This window comes from Lemur catta, chromosome 18 (assembly GCF_020740605.2).
Source record: "Lemur catta isolate mLemCat1 chromosome 18, mLemCat1.pri, whole genome shotgun sequence".
NCBI classification, from domain to species: domain Eukaryota; kingdom Metazoa; phylum Chordata; class Mammalia; order Primates; family Lemuridae; genus Lemur; species Lemur catta.
The window spans coordinates 49200266-49219989 of NC_059145.1; the positions used below are offsets into that span (position 1 = coordinate 49200266).

At 37.7% G+C, this 19724-nt stretch overlaps 2 long non-coding RNA genes across 15 annotated transcripts in view; one reads left to right on the top strand and one right to left on the bottom strand.

Annotated features, from left to right (window-relative positions):
- The window catches only part of LOC123623580, a 57697-nt gene extending 41284 nt beyond the window's left edge, over window positions 1-16413 (top strand). For 3 of the 5 annotated variants that reach the window (XR_006729925.1, XR_006729922.1, XR_006729921.1), the window contains 3 exons: window positions 2539-2707; window positions 7333-7474; window positions 13494-13791. This is a non-coding gene — a long non-coding RNA (uncharacterized LOC123623580). Of the gene's footprint in view, window positions 1-2538; window positions 2708-7332; window positions 7475-9853; window positions 10708-13493; window positions 13792-16155 lie in introns of those variants that run through there. The other 2 variants (XR_006729924.1, XR_006729923.1) reach the window with 2 other exon arrangements.
- The window catches only part of LOC123623579, a 77631-nt gene continuing 66269 nt past the window's right edge, over window positions 8363-19724 (bottom strand). For 8 of the 10 annotated variants that reach the window (XR_006729914.1, XR_006729917.1, XR_006729911.1 and 5 more), the window contains 2 exons: window positions 15356-15490; window positions 8363-8532 (listed from right to left, as the gene is read on the bottom strand). This is a non-coding gene — a long non-coding RNA (uncharacterized LOC123623579). Of the gene's footprint in view, window positions 8533-15355; window positions 15491-15593; window positions 15617-16888; window positions 16902-19724 lie in introns of those variants that run through there. The other 2 variants (XR_006729920.1, XR_006729915.1) reach the window with 2 other exon arrangements.

A 19724-nucleotide genomic window follows, 5' to 3' on the forward strand; every position in this document is an offset into this window, starting at 1 on the left:
ATTGTGAATAATAGCTACGGTTCACCTGGGCAACAAATTTGCTTTATGGCCATCACTAAAATGTTGAGCTTGCCCTTTTATACCAAAACCCAAATTTGTGACACATCCTTAACAAGCTGTAGGAATTCATGGAAGACTTCTCGTATTAGGTTTCCTCCTGGCTCTATTTTAGATCCTAAACTTCGTTTCTCTTTTCCTCATCCTTCTCATCCCCTTCTAATATATATAGCCTTACTCTGTATCTTCTTTTCTAATTGTCCTCAAAATATTTTTGGAACAAAAGCTCTAATAAAATATACCGTGTATACTGATTGATACACATGAGGACAATGTGCACACATGCACACACATGGATTAAAAGCCAACCGAATTTTATTCTTCCTTCAGGATGATGAGGACCCTGCTTCCTGTGCTGTGTGGCTTGCGTCTTGCACCGACAGCACTGGTGACAGCGCCAGTCTCACTCTTGGCCAGTGGCAAACATTCCCATCTCTTTTGTTTCTCCATTCCTCAGCAGTTGAGAATAGGAATTAATCAATGTCTCATAATGAAATGGGATGTTTCAAAATGTTACATTAAAGCTCAATTCTACCATTGAAAATATTTGTTATATGTTTTTCTTATTATATACATTTACTAGCCCTAAACCAAATCTAACTGTATTTTGTACAACACTTAGTACACAATCTATTTTAACAGAACTCTAAGACAAACTTTCAATGATTAACAAACTTTATGATGTATAACCTACTAATTTTATTGAATGGATTTTCTTTCAAAATAAATTATGTAATTACATCTTTCTAAATCATATACATTTTTAAAACTTCTATTTTCATTTTAAACTCAATTATAATATTATAATAATGTACATTGTACCTGAAAAGCCCTAACCTCAGCATGATATAATTCATCCATGTAACCCAAAATACTTGTACCCCCTAAATCTATTGAAATAAAAACTAAAAAAAAGGTCACAATAAAATTATATGCTTTGTCCATTTGTCAGAGAAAAAAAATTAATGGTAAATACTAGGCCTTCTATTTCAATTCTGTATGAAATTTCTCTTGATAACACTTGATAGAATTCTACTCACAACACTCAGCCAAATACACTTCTTTCTATAGTGCCAAGTGTTCAAAAACACACAGCATTCAAATAATGTAGTTTCCATGTAATTAGGATATCATTTTCAGTTTGATAATCTCACATAGAAAAGTCTTCAGTGGAAGAAAAGAGAAATACCTAAAAAGAAACAGTTGACTTAAATGATGATGATTACTACTGAATGAACCGGTTCCCTAAAACATAGTGGAATAGGCTGTCAATGCCTGAGTGTGACTGAGATGTGCACATCTGGGAACAGAAGGAAAGCTCTGCTGGCAACACAACAGTGATCCGACCAGGCAGGATAATCCATCCTTTCATTACATATCCCACCTCCTGACCCCTGTTTATCATCCACGTTCCCCAACAGGCTTCTGTGCCATCCACTTACTCCTTCTTTAAAATTTTTCATTTAGAAATTACTCATACAAGGAAGTATTTTAAAATATGTGCAGTTTGAAGAATAAAAGAAACACCAGAGAAACCACCACCTCGCCTCAGAAAGAGCAGAAGCTCCTTGGATAGGCCCCCTCCTGCTGGCTCCTGCCCCCACCGCCAGTGTCCTTAATTCTGTGTTAACCATCTCCCCGTTTTTGTCTTCATACCGTTGGGTCCTGTGTATGTGCATTCCTTAAAAACACGTTGCTCTGTGCTGCTGGTTTTTGAGCTTTACAGAAATGGAGTCATTCTCCAAGTATTCTTTGGTAATTTGATTCCTTTCTTTGACATTACATTTTTGCAATTAATCCATATTGATGTGTGAGGCGACAGTTTATTTTTATTGTAGTGTAATAGCCTGTTATATAAACATATGACTATCTGTTCTGCTGCTAATGATCCTTTGTTGTTTCTATATTCTGCTGCTGGTGTTACAGTTGCTCTGGCCTAATTATTTTTCACAAACTGAATGTTATTTTTATATTTTATAGTTCATGCTTTAATTTTAACCACACTTATCAACTTTGCTCCTTATTCATTCTTACATTTCAGAACTTTCATTTGGGATCATTTTTTTTCTACCTAATGTAAACCATTAAGAATTTCTTTTCTCTCAGACTTTGTCTAAACAAGCCTTTATTTCAATTTCTTACTTGAAAGGTAAGTAATTCTAGGCTGAGAGTTAATATCTCTCAAGACATATTGAAGCTATTGTTCCAGTCATTTGAATTCCAGTGCTGCAGTTAAGAAGTCAGTCATGAGTCTAACTACCACACCTTTATAAATGATGTCTTTTCAAAAATCTATTGTCTGTATTTAAGGTTTTCTCTTTCCCTCTAGTAAATTCTGCAGTTTTCACTATCATATGGCTAAATGTGGATATCCTTTTGATTTGTTCTGCACTGGGCTTCCTGGATTGAGTGCTAGTATCTTTTACCCAATATCTCTATAAATAGTGATTCTTCCTCATTTCCTCTATTATTTCCTTCTAGAACCACAGATATATAGATCTGTCAGTGAACTCGTATCCAGCACATATGAAGAACTCTATAACACTTCAGTAAGAATGCTGAAATAAACCAACTCACTAAGAAATGGGCAAAGGAACTGAACAGAGACTTTGTGAAAGAAGATATCATTGGTCAATAGGCACATAAAAAGGTGCTTACATCAGGAAAATGCAAACTTAAACTTTGTGAGATGCCACTAACAAACCCACTGGAATGACACAAATTTTATAAGATGGACAATACCAGGTGTAGAAAACTTGGAATTCTCATATACTGCTGGTGGAAATGTAAACTCTTCACTTTGGATAACAGTTGTGCTGTTTCTAATAAAGTTAAACATACATTTATCATATGGCCTAGTGATTCCACTCTTAGATATTTATCCCAATACACGCCTATACCTGTACATAAAAGCACACTCTATCTTATGTCATAATAACCCCCAAATGTCCCTTCAGCAGCTAAACGAATTTAAAAAATCATGGTATATATATATATATATATGCACACAATGGACTACTACTCAGCAATGAAAAAGAATGAACCACCGACATCCTTAAGCAGATGAATCTCAAAACATGTTGATCAAAAAAGCCAATCATGAAAAGTAATACACTGTATAATTCCACTTATATAAAATTCCAAAGCAGGCAAAGCTCATCACTGTGACAGCCAATCGGTGATGGAGTGGAGCTGGAGGGCAGGGTGGGCTGGCCACACAGGAGCACAGGGAACTTCCTGTATCTTGAATGAGACGGTGGTGACACAGAGGCACCGATTTACAGACAAAGTAAGAAAAATGACTTCCTCGAGAAAACACAGCCAGTTAATAGTAGAGCAATATTAGCATTAGTCTCGGTCTATTAACATTTTCAAGCTTTCTCTCAGAAGGACAAACTGGCTGCAGGAAAAGAGCTCACGTGCACCCAGCATGTAACAAACACTGCTGGAGACAGCTGGGTGAGGGCCATATGCCAGCCACACGCGACAGAGACCCCTGCCTCACAGAGACCACACACCGGTGGGAAGAGGTTTCACGGCAGAGGGCAAAGAACACTATGGCACTGCCAACAAGCAATTCAACCACATGGTCTGCTACAGGGGCCCCTAAAGTATCTCCCAAAAGAGTTCTTAAGACTTTTAAGTTTAAAGTCTAAAGAAGAAGGTAGACTCACAACAAACAATAAAGTAAGGTAGATCCTTACCTAACACATAAAAAGATAACTACAGATGGTTTAAAGACCTATGAAAGGTAAAACTATAAAGTTAGTAAAGGAAAATGTAGGGAATATTCTTGTTGCCTTAAGAACTTCTTAAATAAAATTTCAAAACCATAAAACAGTAGGCAAACTAGACTGAATTTGATCACATCCAAATTAGAAGTTTCTGTTCAGTAAAGAAAACTATGGAAAAAATTAATAAACAGATGACAGAGAAAAGATTTACAAAGCATAAAACCTATAAAGGAATCAATGTCCAGTGTAACAAGAGCTTCTGGAAGTCAACAGGAAAAGACAGCAATCCCAGTGGGAAATGGGCAGAAGGCAGTAACAGGCACCCACAGCAAAGGAAGCCCAGAACCATATAAGAACACCATGAGCTGCCTATACCAAATACAGAAATGCAAATTAAAACATCCCTCTGAATGACAAAATTTGGGCAAGTGAACGTCCAGTATATGCAGATGTACATGAAAACAAAACCCAATGTGCACAGTGCTACCGAACTTGTAGACTGAGGCATCCTTTCTTAAGAGCTTAGTCAAATTAAGTACCCATATGCGTATGGCATCACCACGGAGGAATTCTTTCTGGACCTACATCCCAGTGAGCGGCCGTGAAGAGCTGGGGCAATGCACAGTTATCTGTGCTGGAAGGAAGCCAGAGACACTCGCCTGCGTGTCCACAGTAGGGAAATAATTCAAAGCACGAGGCAAGGGTATGATGCGAGGGGACACGGAGCATGGTGAAAACACCCAGGTTATCCTAACATGCAACGGTGACGGCACCGTGATGAAAAAGGCAGAGGACACTCACCTCAGGGTTGTAGACAGAGCCAGATGAGGTAATGCACGTAAAGTGCCCAGTCCCTTGCCCTTAGTCCTACAAAAGTAATTCCTGCTCCTTGGTATAGGTTACCCCTCTGAGCTTTCACCCCACTATTTATTTGTGCAGCTGGAGCACGGAGCTTTGTTACGAGAACTTAATAGAAGATGCGGCGGCCACGTGAGCGCCTGGGGGAGGCGAGGCCTCTGGAGTCTGCGGGTCCCCTGTGCACAGCGGCCGCTGTACGACAGGAGAAGCCCTCACTCCGCCCGCATCTCCACCTGTGCACCTAGATAATCATTAAAGCCAGTGCCATGTGGCTGTGTTGCGGGTAAATGAGATAATGCAAACCTCATAACAAGTGCTTGTTCACCTCACTTCTCCTCCCTCCCAGGTATGGGGAGGTGCCGTCTTACCAGGGGGAGCCCCCTGCCACCATCACATGTTGCGGTGGCCACGTGACAACACGGAGGACGACTCAGCCATGCTGAGACAACACATACATATGCAGAAAATGACTAGAAAGAACAACATCAAAATGAGTACCTTAGTTGAATTTGGGTAGAGAAATTACAGGTGGTTATTTTTCTGTTTTTCTATTTTCCAAGTATCCTATTATATGGTTATGTTACATTTAGAAATGTAATATTTCATGGCAAACAAATATTTTACTTTAAAATTGCATTGAACAAAAAGTGTTAAACTTCAAAACCTAAACAGCATCTTTATAGATTCTGTATCAAATGGAGTTAATTTTAAAATTCTAGAATATATTCTGAAGCACTAGGTTCTTCTTAATTCTAACACTTAACCTGGGACAAATAATTTACTGAGAGCTGCATTCTTCACCTATAAAGTGGGGCTAGTTTTAACTCACAGTTGTGAGGATGAAATGAGATAATATGTAAGTACCATGGAGATGATCATGTTTTGAAAACTTCAAAGTTTGCAAAGATATAAATATAAACCCATTAAATACCAGAAGAAAAAATTTTAAATGTTTAGTAGCTTGAATTCCAACATTAGATGGACCTATTTTCAAATTTTAGCTCTGCCACCAACAACCTGGATGACTTTGGGCAACTACTTCACCTTCTCACTACAGTACCTTCTCAGCAGTGTGGGGGTAATGACCACATGCCTGCGTTGCTGTGAAAATTAAATGAGATAAGTAACTTATATATAGCACAGTGCTTGTCACAAAATAATGACTCATTTAATGTTACCAATTATTATAATCCTCCTTAAAACCACTTCTGCAGTTAATGAAACTGAATATTATTATTGATGTCTCAATCACTGTTTCACATTAAGATACAAAAATAGAAAAGAGATATTCCCTACTCTTCAGGTTCTCACAGTCAATAAAAGAAATGGAAATATATTTCAAAGATCATAGGAGACTTGAATAACTAATAAAATCAAATTTTATATCTATTACTATGAGAATAAAGACAAAGGGGAACAGGATTGGTTACAATGAGGAATGTATCAAAATCTCAAAGGAGATGATATTTTAGTTGGATCTTGAAAGACTGGGTATGATTTTGTCCATTAATGAAGGAAAAATACAAAATTAAAAATCCAAGCGAGGCATGATGGCACATGCTTGTAATCCCAGCTACTCAGGAGGGTGAGGTGGGAGGATCATTTGAATCCAAGAGTTCGAGTCCAGGCTGGGCAACCTAGCGAGATCCCATCTCTTAAAAAAAAAAAATCTATAGAGTGCTCAGGCCATTGAGACTTGTCTCATCAGATGGAACACTGAGAGGGGAAAGTCTGGTTGTAAAAAGAAGAAATATTATGATCTAATTGTGAAGAGCTTTATAAAAATGCCCTGCTCCATTATTTGGACTTTATGCACAATAGGGAAATCAAAAGAGGATTTAAGAACACAATCAGACCTAAAATTTAGAAAAATAACTGGTAAAATTAGGTTGGCTTAACAGTGTCAGGAAAGACTTCCCAGGGATGACATTTGGAAGAAGAGTCTGGGAAGGTCATCCCATGTGGCGTGTGGGAGACACAGACCTGAGGACCTGCCAAGCACATCTCCGGCTTCTGGAGCGTAGCAGAGTGGGGGCGGTGGAGGTGATGTGGAAGACACGGGCCAAGACAGTGACACCTTTGCCCAGGAATGTGGGCTTTGAGGGCAAGAGAGAAAGGCCTGCAATGGTAGAGCGATCTGAGAAGATGACGTTGTGGAAAAACAGGGGCTGGAGGAACAGGCAGGAAATCACAAGAGTGAAAACTCAGCCCAGAAGAGGGAAGAGCAGATGGACTCAAGAGACATTTGAGGGGACCATTCAGTCTAGCCTGGGAGGAAAAAAAATGAGTATGTTCTATTTTTACCATTTTTCTATTCAAAAAGCACTCACTATTCCCCTCTACCTATGGATTAAAATGTCAACGCTAGCGTTCAAGGCCTTCCTAGTCTGGCCTCTCTGCCTTTTTATCCACTTTCCTTACACCCCACGGTCCCTCTACTTGGACTGTCCTCTCTGCCACGTCAAACCCCATCCAACGACTGAGGCCTGACTAATTCCATGCCACCCATGCGGCCTTCCGAGCTCTCCTGGTGCCTCTCCCCTCAAACAAAGCCTCCAGTGTTGTAAATTAATAAACCCTCATCATGTGGTAAACAACCCTCTCCTATTACTAGGTACTACTGTCTGATTCTTTAACAGCTGTTTACATTTCTATGTGCCTTGTCTGTATGTTTCCTTCATAGAACTGCAAAGAAATGTCAAGCACATGAACACAGCTAGACAATCCAAGGCAAGATGAATGTCAGAAGATTTTGGCTTCCTGGAAAAAACTCACCATGGACTTTGGTTATTCAGAATTAGCTACTTCTTCTGTAAGGCTATCAGGTAAAATAAAATAGTAATGATAACAGTGGTAAAGTATACCTGCCAATCCACTTTCACAATAAGATACATAAGAAGAATAAATCCATATAGATTGAAAGGAGAATACAATGAGTAATTCCATGCAGAATCCTTGGAATTACATAAGCAGCATAATAACAGGTAGTTTTTCAAACTAACTTATTTACAAAGAAGTAACTTAGGAATGGCCATTCTCCTCCTCTCTAATAATTCTAAGAGAGAGAGACATAGCAAACTTTAACTTAAATAAACAGTTTCTGGAAATTGGACTTCAACAAGTGAAATTATAATACATAAAAAAAGAAATAATATGTACCTAGTTGCAACTTCAAAGTCAAGCTACACACGAAGAGGACTTACAGTTTGGGCTTATGTATATCTGTAGCAACAGGAAGAACTCCAGGAGAACTGAGAAATTTCAATGCCAAACATGTCACAAGAGGTCAGAGGTCACATTTTTCTAACTTGGGTTTGACCCTAAAGTAAGCAATACATGTCATTAATCGATGCCCTATTCTGAAACATTAACTTGATTGGGACTAGTCTACCAATCTGCTGTTAGTCTAATCATGCTAGTCACAATGTGATCACCTCTAAAAACACAAAGTCAAAGTTACTCAAGACAGAAAGGAAACACATAGGTTGACTATTTTGATTGCTTTTTCCCAGTAGTCAATAAAAAATAAGTTAACCTCCCCAATCACACTGCCTAGCTAATAATGCCAGCAGAGACTAGTAAAAAATCCATATCTGTTTCAAAAGCATGTCTTTAAACTATATTACTTAAAATAATTATAAACTTCTAATGCCATGTTATAATTACCCAAATTAGATGTGCATAATTTGTTTGGTTTAAAGAAAAGCAAGTGATATATGTAACTTGATTTTATTGGACATTAAACTATACATGGCATTTAGAGAAATAACATGACAATGAGTTATGCATCATATTAGGAATCTGCATGACTGAAGGCTTAAATTTCACTTGTTACTGATTCTTTGTTCTTTGATTCTTCACCCTTTACATCTTGATTGGAAATCTGTAAAACAAGGGCATCATCTGAAGCATAAAAATATTTTATAAATATTTAATAGAAATGTTAAGTAACTGAGTATTTCAAAGCTTTAATGACACCTATCCAAATTACATAAAAGTGATGAATTCATGTGACAACTATAGTGTTTACAGACATTTAAACTGAAAAGAGGACTACTATTATCATGCGTATCTTCATACAACCCTCAACTGACTACTGTATTTCCTTTTTTAATAATAAAATGACTCAATTGTTTCAATTTTACGATGATTAAACATTAGAAGACATCCTTCCATTTCTAGAAATGTAAAACGTTTTTACTGAGAGGCCAAAATTCATGCTTATTTAGTTCCCAAATGAAGTCATCTATAGAATTTATGTTATCATTAATTTATAAACATGAGCTGTAAATCAGAGGGACAGCTTCACCATTAATCAAAACATCAGACTTAATCCCAGATATGTATTTTGAGCTCAGATTGATCTTTTTAGTAAAAATACTTTCCATAGCAAAATAATAAAACTTGTGAAAGAAGTTTCCCTTAGGTATATATTTTTAAAGATTTGAATTATTGAATAAATCTCAGCAGTGATTCTGTAACTTACAGCACCTTTCCTACTTTCTTGGATACAGCACTAGCAGTTCTTTTAAAAAAGGAAAATTAAAAGAAAATGGTAAAAAGGACTCAGAACACTCTTTCCTGGGGAGGTATCATGGACAGGTACTGCTATGAACTCTGAATGTTGGATATCATCATACTTAGGTGGAATAAACATCTAGAATGAACACAGATACATTCTCCTATTTTTTTATTGAGATAAGAAGATTATTATTAGTTCCAATTAGCCAGGCATGGTGGCGCATGTCTGTAGTCCCAGCTACTCGGGAAGGTGAGGCAGTAGGATTGCTTAAGCCCAAGAGTTTGAGGTTGCTGTGAGCTAGGCTGATACCACGGCACTCACTCTAGCCCAGGCAACACAGCGAGACTCTGTCTCAAAAAAAAAAAAAACAAAAAGATTATTATTAGTTCCTAAGAGTTCAATCAATTATGAGGATCTGAGGCTTAACTACTTTAAAAGGCCACAAATTCTACTCATGGAATTTCCTTTTAAAATTGCAATGTAAGTCTTACAACATTCAGGATTCTGTATTTGATGATGAGATTGCTGTGGATTTTGAGGTGTCCAGTGTTATATACAAAATGAAGAACATGCCTTGGGTTTGTTTCTGCTAAAAGGGATTTTTTTTATTGCTTTTAGCTCTGCTTTTGAACTTCAGAAAATATCCAGTGCCTTTAGCAACAAATTTTTTTTTTTTTTAAAGATAAATCACAAGATTGTTGTCAGCTGGGAAGATGGTGGAGGTAACAGTTTTAAACTCGCCCCTGAACCTCCTAGACAGAGTTACTGGAAGAGAAGCAAACAAAACAAAGCAAAAGGCCCTGGGACAACATATACAGTACCAAAAAAATTAAGTGATAAGGAGTCCTGTGAATCCCAAAATTTGAGCAGTCAGGACAAATCTGCAAGAGCTACAGTTGCAATTGGTACTGACAGCTACGGAGGACAAGGAGGGACACAGTGGGGAATCTAGGGGAGCTGAGCACAGGAGGACCAACCTTGCAGCTGCAATGGACAGGGTGAGACACCCTCACGTGAGACGATTCACAGTAATGCACGGATCCATGGTAAAGTCCTCAGGAGCTGGAGCATGACAGTCCTCTGAACACCCAAAATTAGGCAAAGCTCCCTTCCAGGACAAAGCCCCACATTAGAGATAAGTGTGAGGAATTAAAATATCAAATACTACTGGAGTCAGTTAAAAAGACCTTTAGTATAAGAAAGGGTGGTTCAAAGAAAAATGGGGGAAAGATAGAGAAAAACCTAGGAAATCTCAAGAAATATGAGGCCATATTTTTAGCACTTCACAAAACTGGCATAAGAAGAGCATTAGAGCCATAAATCTAGTAAAAGGATTCAGACCCACTTCTACCTGCTACAAGTTTGGGAAAACAGATTTTCACACCAGAATGACAACAGGAAGGACTGCGGCTCACAGGACAGAGTGACACCCTTAGATGAAGGCATGTCAGAAAGATACACCTGCAAAACAGAAGAAAACCAGGATCCACTGTTTCAAGAAATGAGAAAAGACATTAAGAAAATGATATAATAGGAATGCTGTAAATCAGAATTAGAAAAACTCAGGAATGGGTTAAACATTTGAAGTAAATGGAAAAGAAATCACTTCAGAAGTGAAGTCTAAACTAGAAGCTACACAAGAGTGATTATGCAGCAGATAATATCAGATAAACATAAGTTGCAAAGAATGAAAAAATTAAAAATCAAAAAGAAAAAAGATGAAAAGAATTCAATTGAAAATTACAAACAGAAGACAGGAAAAGAAGACTGAACACACTAAGACAGGCCTCAAATAATATAAACTAAATATATATAATAGTAATATAATCTTAACTATATATAATATAATTTTGTTTCTTATTCTCAGATAGCTGTGTATATAATGTTGCATAAAATATTGACTAATTATATGATATTCTAAAATTTTATTGTTCATGATATCCACAATTCTCACCATGTCAGAGAGGAGGTAAGATTTTAGATGGAAGAGATACATAAAACCCAGTAGCCATAAATTTCAATGGAAAATATCAGTATGAATTAATGAGGTGTTTTATCTTTTAAAAGTATATTGATTTCCTAACTCTGTCCATTCCAAGGCCTAGAGAGACAACACAGTAGCAACACGGAGTGGCCAGAAAGTACTCTTGAAATACAATTTCAAACTAAAAGAAACCGGAGCCCTTGGAAGAAAGCAGTGGTTTAGGATGTGTACAAAATGGGCCTTAAACCTTGTCACCAGAGAAAGCAGGAACAAACTTTGGGATCCAACACAGAGGCCCCCACTGGTCAAAGATGGGAAAACCTCAGCATCAGAAAGGATTTTGTCAAAAAATGACAACTAAAAGAAAAAACCTAGCCGGTTACCACTGAAGGATGCTATTTTGAAAACTGGTAAATACATAAAAAGAAGGAATTAAACACTTCTCCTACTTTTCCCATGTGAACCATACCACAGCATAACCAAATAGCAGATAATGGGAAGCCTATGTCCTTACAGAGGCATTCCAGTTTGCAAAGGAAAGAAAATTAGATTACCACCATTTTGCAATTCTTAATGAATTACTGGATCTAGCATCAATAGCTACATATATCACAAAACGAGATAACTGACACGTGTGCCTCCTGAAAACACAACTTTCCGCAGCCTGTGCAACAGCCTCGACCCACCCCACAGCCTCTGGACCAACCATCAATTTCCGGGAAATACAGAGGACTGAGCAGCAGGTCAAACTGGACCACAGAGCTGCGATCCTCAAAAGCCAGACTACGAGAAACCAAATGACCCAGTTTCCCCAATCAATAAATCCCAAATGAAAGCCACAACAAAAAAGATGAATGAGAAATCCACAGATCAAAACAGAAACAAGCAGAATGAAGCCATTATACCAAAGTAAATGATAATGTTTAGGATGCAGGATGCAGGATAGCCTAAGAGGGAGTCACACCAACTCCCATAACTTTGAATGCATGACTAAAACTATGTAGCTTTCAATTTTTTTTACAATGGAGTCACCAGTCAAAATAAAGAGTGAAACTTAATGACTACATATGCAATCCTAACAATAATTCTTCTGCAGCCTTCTGTAACTTCAGCCATTTCTAAAGTTTAAAAGACACCTCTATGTTGAGACTTACCTGTAAATAAGCAGAACAACTTGACTTAAAATGAATCCAAGGCTTGAGAGTGCAGAATAGGAATATCAGGCTTTAGAGCAAAAGATCGGACTTCCTGTCCTCGTCCCATGCCACTTCCTAACTGACCTCAGGCAAGCGCAACAGGCAAGAAAATTGACATTAACCAAGAAGCAAAGGCACTGGGTCAGGCAGTTCTCTGCACAGTCCCCCCTGGAGCCAACTGTCCAGCAGGGAAATAGTTACGACTGTGAATGATGTTGGGAAAAAAGCACAGAACACTGAGACGTGAGCCACTGTGATGGGAGGAAATATGGCACAGCTCTCAGAGGGGATGAGGCAGAGGACACACGGGGAACCCCTCCTGAGCACTTAACCTCCGATTTTCTTCCTTTCTTTTCATCTATCTTTAGATGACACTAATAAAACTAAGACCATTTACTAGGTAAAATAAATTTATTGATATTTAATTAGGAACTATGGACCTCACAACATGAAGGAAAATAAGCCTTGGCATCATTTAAGGCTATAACCGATGAAGCAAGGAGAGAAAGGAACACTTACCGACAAGCCGCGATACAAAAGGAGAAGGTGTGTGCAATCCTGTTTAACAACCTTTGCATCTTTTGTCACAGTTTAACTTGCGCACACACATAAGTGTTGCGATAATCCAACAGACGTCTGCACCCGGCACTGTGGGGTTAATTCTCTGACTCCCACACAGCAGGTGGTCACAATCTAACAGCAATATTTACTAGGAGAGTCTGACAGCTTCCTAGGGAACATCCCTAGAGCTTCTAGAAGGATGCTACACGTGAGATCTAGAAAGATGCTACACATGAGAAAAAGGAATAGTCTGAAAAACTGAAATGTTTCAGTCAAGCTTACATGATTTTAATTTTTAAAAACAAATCCAAAGAACAGTATTTTATTTCAGCGGTCTTCTATGAGCAATTTGATATACAAAAACTGTTTTCTTAAAAGTCTCAACCATAAGAAAATACTTTTATTCTTTGAGATTTCTTTAAATGTTTTTATTATCAACATCACCTCTCTATAATTTGTATTTAGCTACCACACCTCAAATTATTTGCTTTAATTAAAACTATAATAATTAAAACAATGTACTATTTATTTTATTCTTACTTTTCATACAGTATTATTTTGTTCCTTCCACTAACCTACAGGAGCTAAGAGTTGAACATGGTCAGCGTCAAAGTATTCTGAGGGTGAGTGTAGAGTCAGAGCCACACAGAGCCCGAACCCTTTCTCCATCTTCTGTTCCTTCCCTTGCAGGTAATTTTATGATCTTCTTCACCAGAATACAGGGAAGGGACAAAAATATATGGAATTCAATTTTGTTACTTATTAACAAAAGCCAACAAAAAGTGTTTAAGTGAGCTTTTGTAAATTATCTGTTTCCATTTTTACAAATAGCATTTAAAGAATATGGAGAAATAGGTATAAAGAAATTTTATCTAAATTAACAACAACAAAAAAAAAACCAACCTCCAAACATTTAAAAAGATAAATTTGACTTTTTTTTTTTTGAGACAGAGTCTCACTCTGCTGTCCGGGCTAGAGTGCCGTGGCATCAGCCTAGCTCACAGCAACCTCAAACTCCTGGGCTCAAACAATCCTCCTGCCTCAGCCTCCCGAGTAGCTGGGACTACAGGCATGCGCCGCCGTGTCCGGCTAATTTTTTCTATATATATATTTAGCTGTCCATGTAATTTCTTTCTATTTTTAGTAGAGACAGGTCTTGCTCTTGCTCAGGCTGGTCTCAAACTCCTGAGCTCAAACAATCTGCCCACCTCGGCCTCCCAGAGTGCTAGGATAAATTTGGCTTTATTCCTTTAAAAATACCCAGAGAAACAAAATAAAACCAAGTTCTTATTTTAAGACATCCTTATAATTAGTATATAACAAGTAAATAGAAGAATCATGAATTAGTTTGATTTTTTTTTTTTTTGTATCCTGAATCTTTGTCTACCAATATAAATAGCATTACAAACTGGGGTGGGGAGGAAATTTCTTTTTAAAAACTGAGTGGTTTGGCCAGGCGCAGTGGCTCATGCCTGTAATCCCAGCACTCTGGGAGGCCGAGGCGGGTGGATTGTTTGAGCTCAGGAGTTCGAGACCAGCCTGAGCAAGAGCGAGACCTGTCTCTACTAAAATAGAAAGAAATCATATGGACAGATAAAAATATATATAGAAAAATTAGCCGGCCATGGTGGTGCATGCCTGTAGTCCCAGCTACTTGGGAGGCTGAGGCAGAAGGATTGCTTTGAGCTCAGGAGTTTGAGGTTGCTGTGAGCTAGGCTGATGCCACGGCACTCTAGCCTGGGCAGCAGAGTGAGACTCTGTCTCAAAAAACAAAAAAACCAAAACCGAGTAGTTTATTTAATAATTTCTAAAATATAGAATGAAATTGTTAAAAATGCTGTCAGTGGGCTATGACCTAATACAATTTTGCTTTGTTTTGTTTTGAGGGTCTTTGAGGGGCTCTGTGGCCCCAGTTAGAGTACAGTGCCATCATCATAGCTCACTGCAGCCTCCAACTCCTGGGCTAAGGTGATATCCTCCTGCCTCAGCCTCCCAAAGTGCTAGTATTACAAGCGTGAGCACACAGCCAAGTTGTTATTTACTTACTGCACATACCATGCTTGTCCTGTATTACAATGAGTAATGAACAGTATACTATTTTTAGACAGCTTCACTACATAAAAGCAAATGATTAACTAAAATCCATTTTAATAAAAGACCTAAATAAAGTTACCAAGAGTTAAAAATTCTGATAACTGCAAAACTATTATAAATAGTACATACTGATATTTTACTTATCTAATATTTATTTTATAAACACAAGTTGCTTGTGTATGTTTCTATATTTGTTTTTCTAACAACTATATACTCCTGCAAAGAAAGTGACTTCAGTCCTTTGTAATATATGTTGATTAGCATAATAAAGTATTTTTGGACTTTTCCCCCAAGGTCTCACATGAAATTTTACAAGGATTTTTTTGTTTGTTTGTTTAAATTTACTTACTTGGTAATACGGTCAATGTTGGCAATTTGCTTCTGGTTCCGTATAATCTCAATGGCTGCCCAAAGATGCTGGATAGCTTTTGTATCCGCCTGTCATCTTTTTGTTAAACGTGCCATGAGCTGTTTACTTCTTTAGCTGTAGTAATACATAAAAACATAAGGGAAAAAAAGATTACAAATGGAATTATTATTAACACAAGCGAGTAACATCATCAGTGCCTCTTGACTACTGATCATACCAAGGTAGCAGGTAGCTCTGCCAACTTTCTGCCTCATTCCCTACCATCCGCCTCACCACTTTCTTCATACAAGTTACCATTTGCTTCGTTACTTCATAAAAAGTGAGAGTCTAAAAATGAAAGGGTTAAGGTTTTCCCAAGGAGAACAAATGGCTACCTTATGCCAACATGTTTTTTTAAATAAATTTAAGTTTTATTCTAATGCACAGAAATGTTACAAGACAACATTTATCAATAATGCATTGTTTGTAATTTGATCAATAGAAAATGGAATTTAAATGCCCTAATTGTTTGTACTTTGGTTTATTATAATCATGGCTTAAAAAACCCAATTGTATATGCATATATTGATAAATGAAAGCATGTCAATAAAATAAAACCATGAACAGAAAATGCAAAAAGTATTAATAGTTACTTCTGGGGTAAGATGGGAAAAGCTGGCAAACAGGATACCAGAGGGCCACAAATTATTAGGAACAATCATATTCTTGAATAGATGTTAGTTTCAGGGGTATTTATTACATTATTAAGAAACAACATTGCTATTTTATTCAAATTTCAGTATTCTGGATTAACAGAAGAAAATAGTCACCTGACCTCCAGATGATTTTCCACCTGTGCCTGGCAAGACTGGGGAAAACCCTGGGGCTACACTCGGGTGTCTGATGACTGAGGGTTTCACAGAAGAGGCCTCTCCTGACTCAGCTTGGAGGGACTCGTCTGTTAGGAACAGCATGAGCCTAGGAAACCTTCACCACGAACCTTGTGTTAGATCATGAGCCCCAGCATTTGGGAACAACTGAAACATATCTCTAAATCTTACAGATTACAATACTGTTTAAATTCAAGGCCTTAAAAATACAGTAAACATTAAAGCTTCTGGGATTCCTAAAATCTCCTTGCCCGGACCTTTCCCGTCCCATAAGGGAAGAGAATGAGCGAGGGAAGCTCATTCTCAGCACTTCACTGTATTCCATGATTGCAACTGAGCCCTGTGAATCTCCTCTTTCCCCACCTCCACGCTTCCTTTCACAGCCCGCTCAGTCCTCCCTTTCCTTGACAAACCCAAGTAAACCCCACAGTTCAACCAACTGTAGATCAAAAATATTTGAGAAAAAAATTGTATCTGTACTGGACATGTACAGACTTTCTTCTCTTGTCATTATTCCCTAAACCATGTAACAACTATTTGCATAACATTTACATTGCATTAGGTATTATAGGTATTATAAGTAATCTAGATATGATTTAAAGTAGATAAGAGGATGTGCATAGGTTATATGCAAATACTACACCATTTTATATCAGCGACTTGAGCATCCATGGATTTTGGTACCTATAGGCGGTCCTGGACCGAATCCCCCACTAAGGAACAAGGGACAAATGTATATGTATGTATGTATGTATACATGCACACACATACATACATACATATACACATAAACACAAAGATGAGTATACCAGCAGCAATGAGCATGCCAGACATCCAGACTTTGGTTTCTAAATACTATTCTCCTCAAAAGGAACCAGAGAAATGGCTAATTTCAGGGCTCAGGCAGGGAAAGTATTGAATAAGCCTAGAACATCATGTGCCATAAAGTATGGAAATTCCCAAAAGATCATGGAGATATGTCCAAATGACACTGGAGCTAACCAAGGGGCTCCCACTGGCTAAATCTGGGACAATTTGAACATCAAAGAAATGATATAATGAGAGCAATTGTCTATAACCCATTGAATAAAATAGGAACCTAGGAGCCCATACTGATATCAATTAATAAATAAATGGGGGGTGGATACAGAGGCAGGAAAGCTTTCCCTTACAATACAAGGTCAACTAATAAATGTAGAACGATGATGGAAGGGATGATTACCATTTGGTAACCCTTATAATAATTGTTTTGGTCAAGGAGCAAAACTGGATACTAATATAAATGGGTGAAAGTGTGATCAGGAACAGGATTTTTACATAGTCTCAAAATATCTCCAGACAATATTTATTCATTAACTTTCCATTGCAAAGTCTGGCAGATATCATCTTACCAAATGATAAGAGTAAATGTCATCAGCAATGGGACAAATCAACATCATGTGCCTTCTGATAGGATGCATTGAGAAGAACACAGCATCACTTCTGTGGTATTCCTGCCAAAAATGTATGTCCTGAGTACATTGGTGGTATAGCGGTGAGCACAGCTGCCTTTCAAAATGCATGTCCTAAATCCAGTCATGAGGAAACATCAGGCAAACACATACTGATAGACATTCTGCAAAGTAATTGGCCTGTCCTCTCCAAAATATCAAGGTCATGAAAGGAAGGAGAGACTCAGAACTGTTCAAGATAGAAGGAAACTAATGAGACATGACAGTTAAATGCAACATGTGATCCTATATTGGATCCTGGATCTATAAAAGACTTTATTGGAGAAAATCAGTAAAATTTGAATGAGGTTTGTGGATTAGAATGTGCTATTGCATTAATTTCCTGATTTTGATGGGCATAATGTGATTCATGTAGAAAAGTGTCTCTATTTTTTAAGAAACAGACATTGAAGTATTGAGGGGTCCTGTGACATCATATCTGTGACTTACTGTCCAAATGTTTCCAAAAAAAATGACTTGTATCTACAGAGAAAGAGAGAGTGATAAGGCAGATATGGTAAATTTCTAACAACTGGGAAATCAGGCTGAGGGAACACAGGATATCTTTGTACTGTTCTTGAAACTGTTTTGAAGAGTTTAATTATTTCCACTTTAACAGTTTTGAAATATTTTTAATAACCCTATTGTAACATCCCCTTCAGCAATTTAATTCAAGATCAGTATAAAATAAGAGCATGAAGCTAATAAGAAATAAGTCATGCACAAAGGAAGAGAATTTATAAAGATAAATAGATAAGAGTTACTAAATATATTAAGACCTATGAATCTTGGATGCTATTTTTTAATTACATACTAAATTTTACTGTTAAAGAGCCATGGGGGGCCAGAAAAGTCCTAAGAGGTCTTTTCTTCATATATTTTTATATTAGGATCAAGAATAAAGTACAATGATCCCAAGAGGATTATGTATCAAAGAGTTCTTCTGGAGTTAACTCATATAAGGTTTTTATTTTATTTCGTCATAAAACAAGTCAAGCAAAAAAAAGCCTAGCTCTCTTTTTCTGCTGTGACAATGGGTCTGGTTGTCATCTGTGGCATATGTATCACACTCTGTAAACCTGTATCTTGCTCTTGCCCTATAATCCTATCTTTCTCTCCTCAATAAACCTCATTTCCATGCTTGCCTTACAAAAAAAAAAAAAAAAAAGCCTAGAGAAAACATCACCAGGACTTAATTTTGGACGGGGAACAAGGGAGAGGCAAGTCTCAAGGACAAAGCTTCCATTTCTGGATTACACGGGGTACTGAAGTAAGGACTGTGGGAAGAAGACTAAGTTTGCAGAAGGCAGTAGTGTGTGCGTGTGTGTGCTGAGTTCAATTTGGGGCAGACCAAGTTCAGATGCCTTTTAGAAATCCAAGGGAAGATGCCAAGCAGCTATGTGGAGATACAGCTGGGGAGTTCAGGAGAGCACATGCTGAAGATCTGTGAGACACCCAAGAATAGTAACCAAAACCATAACTGCAGATTTGACTTCCCTAGGATAGAATATGGCAGAAAGAGACCTAGGCCCCAAGAACTAAGAGCAAATCCAGGAGAGCTATCCTATAGAAATCCAGTGAAGATAGGGTTTCAAAAAGTGCAGAGTATCACTGAAAAGTCAAAAAGCAAAAGGAACTGAAAAGTCCACTAGATTTAGCAAACTGTTGGTCACTGGTGACTTTAGCAAGAGTAATATTATTTTGTTGAAATAATATTATTCCAAATCAGATCAGGGTGGGTGAAGGAGTGAGTGACAGGTGGTGAAACTGAAATAGAAATAGAGCTCTTCCCAGAAGACAGACTGAACAAAGGGAGGAGGCAGATGGGAAAGGACCTGGAAAGAGATGAGAAGGCACAGGAAGGTCTATGGTTATGCAAATTTTATCCTCATTTTAATTCAAATACGTACATATGATTTTTCAAAAATCAAACAATCCTAAACTCCGTAACCCTATTGCTCCTACCCTATGGCAATCCCTGCCCTCTAT